This window comes from Athene cunicularia, assembly GCF_003259725.1.
Source record: "Athene cunicularia isolate RWA chromosome 9 unlocalized genomic scaffold, athCun1 chr9_part1, whole genome shotgun sequence".
NCBI classification, from domain to species: domain Eukaryota; kingdom Metazoa; phylum Chordata; class Aves; order Strigiformes; family Strigidae; genus Athene; species Athene cunicularia.
In genome coordinates, this window is record NW_020799110.1 from 4,248,736 (window position 1) to 4,254,735 (window position 6,000).

At 40.4% G+C, this 6,000-nt stretch overlaps 1 protein-coding gene across 1 annotated transcript in view; it reads right to left on the reverse strand.

Annotated features, from left to right (window-relative positions):
* Positions 1–5,434, reverse strand: part of BCHE (butyrylcholinesterase) — a 54,419-nt gene extending 48,985 nt beyond the window's left edge. The window contains exon 1 of the mRNA XM_026855164.1: positions 5,411–5,434. The gene's annotated coding sequence lies outside the window, so the exon portion shown is untranslated. The remainder of the gene's footprint in view (positions 1–5,410) is intronic.
* Positions 5,435–6,000: the final 566 nt, after the last annotated feature.

The following is a 6,000-nucleotide window of genomic DNA, read 5'->3' on the forward strand; positions in this document are numbered from 1 at the left end:
CTGAAGCTCTGCAAGGCAGATAAAACATATTTTTCCTTTGTATATCGAACAAATGTGGGAACCATGCTGTTGCTGTGGAAATCATTGCTACTACATCTGAATGAATGGCATGTAGCGTCAAAAAGATTCTTTAAATCCCAAGTAAACTCTGTCTTAAATGTTTTAAGTCATATCATGCATGTATGCAGATGTTCAGCATGGAAGTAAACGGCATACCACACATTTTCCAGTAAATATGGCCAACTGGAAAAAAGGGTAAAGTAGGATTCATGCAGGTGAAGATTCACAAATCTACCAATACAGACACTAATGGATTCAGAGATGGATGTTAACACTCAAAAAAAAAACCCAAACCCAAAAAAACAAACAAACAAAAAAAGAGAATCCGAACAACTCCATAAAAATGTCTGGTTATTCTTCAAAAGTAGTCAGAAATGGTTAATGTGTTCCAAATGACTGCTAGCAAAAAGATAAGGTCCAATTAAAAAGCTTGCTGTTATTTCACATCCTCTTGATTCTGAATTCAGTTCCAATCACATCAGAGAAAACATGGAAAACATTCAGAAGAAGCAAACAGAAATGTCTTCTAGGCGACAAGAGCTTTGAGAAGTGTAAAAATAGTTTTACACACCGTTCTGCTCCTCTTTTTGACCGGCAAAAGTCTTTCAACTGTGCAGTTGTCTCGAAAGCTGAAAAGCTGCCATGGTCACACTGATTAGAGAGATCTGACTCAATTATCCTGTGCAAATATATCAACATAAAAATACTAAATACAATGAATACTCGTGATTCAGAGCATAAATTGATTAACAGTCGGTTTGGCCAAAAAGTTGTCTTCGTGATGTATTTAATAGTTAGGCATAATGGCAGGGGGAATCGGCAGAAAACAAAGCTGAACATTTCATTTCCATTGTCAGCTGATGAAGCACTGATCTCAGAAAATCAGCTGCCTTACGCCAACGCCTATTGATATATGTGACGATGTAATACTTCCATTTGCATTATGAAGAATTCTGTCTAGTGCAGGCCACCTAAAATATCTCTTTTTTTTTTTTTTTTTTTCTAAAAATGTGCTTGGATGTCTGCCCAGGTTGCACAGTACATTTGTCCTTTTGAGAATACAGAACTGAGATCAATAATTGTATTTTATTTCAGGTTGTGTGTAGCACATGCAAAGCATTCACATTCTATTCACAATGCAAGATTAGCAGCCTTAACGGTCCCTTTAGGGGAACTGATGGAAATCAACAGTTGATATCCACCTAGAAACGCAGAAAGTATCCCTGATCTTTATTGGTAATTGTAAGGACATCTATAAAATTTAACAAATTATGTTCACAATATTTTTTAAATATGTATTTTTTCAGTATCTCCTTTTCTGTTCTCTCGTTCTCAAATACATGGATTAAGGAAAAGATGAGGACACTAGTTATTTTGTTATGTAGCATCTCAGTTTCCTTAGTTCCTCAGTGTTACTTAGCTGATAAGAACACAGTTTAATTAAGCCAGAAGGCCTACTAACCATAATAATCCCAAAAGTATCTGTTTGCTGAAGCAGGCTGATAGCTTCTGAATGCTTTTTTCCTTCTGAACGAGTTAAGTATTTTTTTTTTTTTTCACAGCAAAATTCCTTAAGTCTTCCTGCTCATCGTGTCCAGACCTCTACTGTTATAAGAAATCTTTATATATCATTTCACTCACTGCTTGATTAAGCATAATCTTGTTTCTTGCCCACTTTTCTTCTAATGGAAGAGCATTTAATGATCTTGATCACTTGTGATTAGAAACCTTACTCTCCTTGCCAGAATAAATGCATACGAAACAATTTTAATTATGAGTGTTACCATTTCCTCTTATGTTTTCCATTCCTGGGTATTTCTTTACACTTAAATTTACGAAAAGGAAACCTCTGCATTAGATGCATCATTTTTCTAAGATAAGCCAATCCGTTTCAGTTCATTGGGTTTTTTTGGGGATAGGAAAGAAGTTACTTTCCCTTCATCACCAAGTAAATCTTGTCCACCCTGTCCCTATTTGAAAGCATCACTCTTGGCGCAGAGGGATCAGAAATACTGCAACTTTATTGGAAAGTATATCAGTATCTTACACTTCACGTCTTATTTCTATACAGCTATTGTAATGAAAGTATCCTAGATTAAACAGAGCTGTCAAATTCTACTGTTTGTCCCTGAGTGCATGACTTGGTTTGATTTGACATTACAAAACCAAATAAGCTTGCAAGATAGTTTGAGATGAACACGAGTGCAGGAAGGGCAGAAAGTCCTCTGAGATGTAAATTCTGCTTTCTGACTACTCTGCCACATTTCCTTGGCTGCTCTGAACTGGTACAGGGCTCACAATCTCGGGTCTAGAAGTCATCAACAACAGCAGTAAGCTGCATGCTGGTAACTGTTATTATAGTCTTATTTGAAAAAGAAACTGAATCCACAATGTTTTCAGCACTGCAGAATGATGTACTTACTTAAAAATAGAATCTGTACTTTTTCTTCCCCAGCCTAAGTTCTAAAACTTCATCCTGTTTCTTTGAAGTCAGGCTGGCAGAGAGCAGGCCATCAAAAGCAACAGAGCCAAGACATAAAAAAGAAAAATAAATACTTTTTGAAGAGTAATTATTCTACACAGAAATGAAGGGCCACTGGACTTTCCAGAGCCGTTCGTCCTGCCTTCCTCACTTGGTTTCCAGGAGTCCTAATGCCCGTTCTTCCCTCTGGGCTCATCGATCCCATCTATTGTGTAGTTTTGTTTTGAGTAAGAAAAATGAGGGGAAGACCATTTCTTGAATCAGAGAAACTCTGGGAACAGCAATAAAGAAACAAAGGAAAAATCAGGGCAGGTGGTGCCAGGTAGGTTTGGGATGACTTGGAGTGAGTATCAAGACCCAATTTGTCCATTATTTGTAAGCGAGGTGGTAATTCAGCATCACCCTGACATCTACTGATGCAGCCCCTTTGCATGGCCCTGAGACAGGAGGAACTGGGCACCCAGGCTCTTTTTTTTTTCCCACACTTCTGTCTGATTTCCTTCTCACTGCAGCTTTGCGCCAGTATTCCCCTCTGCTAGGTACAAAGCAAACTGCTTTGTCTTGAAGTGGGAGGCCACTGTGTTCCCTGCCCACAGCGCACACACAAATACGCACGCACCTCTCAGTGGAAACTTCTTCAGATTTTTTTTTTTTTTCTCTTCAGAAAGCTGCTTTGTGCAATTCCATATTGACCGAAAGGATTTTCAGGGGAAAACACATCCAAATTAAAATCAGTCGCTTTAAAAACATGGAAGGAAAATTGCTGTGTAACAGTCATAGTTCTGCCAGAGGAAAAAAAAAAGTATAGAAAGGGAAGGAAAACCTAAGGGTTTTACAACTGGGAAAGCCCGGGAACTTTACTTCTCAGAATTCTTAGAAATGTAATGATTTATTGCTATTGCTCACTCAAACAAGTACATTAGAGTAGGAGTGCAGAGATGTTTATGAAAAGATTGGAAACACAAGGAGCTGAGGGAGCCTGGAGCAGCCTGACAGGCCAGTCTGCCATCTCCAGGATCCGAGGACCTGAGCACAAATGCTGACTGTCCAGAAGCAAATTTATATAATGAGATTAATCCCAGGAGGAAGAATACAAAGATTTAACTAACCACTACTGCAGGATCACACATGTTAATCCGCTTAGTTACCTACAGCATCGACCTCACCATTCTCTCAGCTAATGATTAACTTCATCTCTGCCACAGCCCCTCTCTTATTGCCACCGATGGCCTTGGGGTCAGCTGGGAGAGGAAAAGGAGGGGACAAGGGAAGAAGTTGAGCCCAACGTGTGTTAAGAGGAAGCTGAAGAAGAAATAGCCACTCCTCGGTGCTCGGTTTCAAGCAGCGAGCTGTCAGGCACGTTACATTAATAACTGTAATTTGTAACCGCGAAAGCTCCGGGATATCAGCAGTGCCTTGATGAGCTGTGACCAAGGATTAGCTGCAAGCAGCTTCCTCACTCAGGAGGAGCTTCCCCAGCCCAGAAAGCACACAGCCTCCCCAGCAGAAGCATACAGCTTTGGAAAGGCACCATCAAGTGATGGTAAACTTCAGCGGCTGAGTTTTGCTAATCTCATGGCACGACTGCAGCACAAAGAAAGCTACATCTGAAGTGTAAACCTTATTGCCAACAGTTACGTGGCGGTGGAGTAGCAGGAAATCAGTTCAGAAGTGTTTGCTCCATTTCTGCTGTTTATAACATGCTTTGCACCAAAAGACATCTGACAGCATTATCAGCTCGAGAGAAATAGCTGCAAACTGCAGTGTAAATTTAAGTGCATTTATTATGGCTGGATTTTTGATGATTGGAAAAAGTCCAGGTGGGATCTAGGAGGTGCATGCAGCTGACATTTAAAACATTTTAATTTCACTTTGATGTCCGGCTAATGCTTGAAAGAGAAAAGAGTACATGCAGTTTCATTCTGCACTGGTGCATGATTTTATCTCACTCAGTTTACTCAACCTGATGCTAATTCTCACTCCGATATTACTGTGCAATTTTAAGGCTGACATTTATTTCTTTGACCGTGACAGATTTAGATGGTGGCTTTTCCCCCTCTTCAGCCCTGCTAATTCCTGTAGCGGTCCCCTCTGCACAGGGGTGACCCCGCATAAGCTGGGTATGAACCATCTCCTTGTGTCTGCCTTTAGGTATTGTAGAGTTACTCAGTGTCTGCCCAGTGTGACACAGAGGTGTCTATATCCCCTTTTTGTGGTTGTCTAAAATGAGATTATTGAGTAGTAAAATATAATAGCAAAGTCTTGCAATATATTTAACTGCCTATTGGTTCTCCTAGAGCATTCCATTTCCATTTTCAGCAGCAAAGAGTATAGAAAGGACCAACAACATGCCATTTTTAGCCATCAGCAATTAGTTAATTCTCTTTCCCACAGAGGAGGACCCCCAGTTTCCTGCTTAACAACATTTGTCCATCCTCTGTGTGCAGCTCAAAGCATAGAGCTGGGTTTATCTTCAGTCTCTTCCAGGCTCTGTGTGCACTTTCTCAGAAGCGTGCTTTGGGGTTTCCATGGCTGGCTGCAGTTTGGAACACCCTGAAGCTGTTTTTGGGGTGGTGCCAAGGGAAATCTCCGCAGGACCCGCAGCTACCGAGGGGACAGTCCTGAGTTCAGGACCAAAGGACACCACATCCCCCAGAACCCCCTGAACACGGAGCCGAAAGGACCACCTGGTGCATCATTTGCATGCTAAAATATCAGAGCCATGCTAAAATGTCAGAGCCATGAACTTGGCAATAAATTAACAGCAGAATGTTAGGGGGGGAAGCAGCAATATTTGTTTATTTACTCAAACCTCCTCGTCTGATCAAATTACCACTTCCACCTCACCCACTTTAAACTCTCTTTCACCTGAAAAGGAAGCAGAAAAGACCAACCTCAAAAGCTGCTTTTCCCGTCTTGCTGCTTCTTTCTTTCAACAGAAGAGCTTTCTCAGGCTAAGAACCGCCTACCAAGTAGCCAGACTACTTATATCCACATTTCTGGTTTACCCACTGTCAGATAAGCATTAGGTTAAGGAGCCAGGAACATCTCATGACTCAAAAGATATGCAACTTTTTATCTGTAAATAATGTACCGAAGTAACACTTTGGCAAACAACTGAAGGGAAGGGACACATTTCTGCTCAGCTTTGTTTGCACATCTGCATTTCCCACTTTGCTGAGACCTTTGCCTATCATAGCATATTTTTTTAGTTGCTAACAGGGCTGAAGTTTTTCGGTTGTTTTCAAATCCTTTCCAAGACCCAAAACAAGTATGTGTAGATTTTATTTTATTTTTTTCTTTTTGCAGTTTTGGTTCACAGGGTTGATTTGCCATTTGAATGGAATGTGCTAGAATCCACATTGCTTTTATTAGAAATAAAGAAGCATTAAAATCTAGTGTCACATTAGGGTAGCCACCTAACTCATTTATTCAGATTTCATATCTGATATTATTCG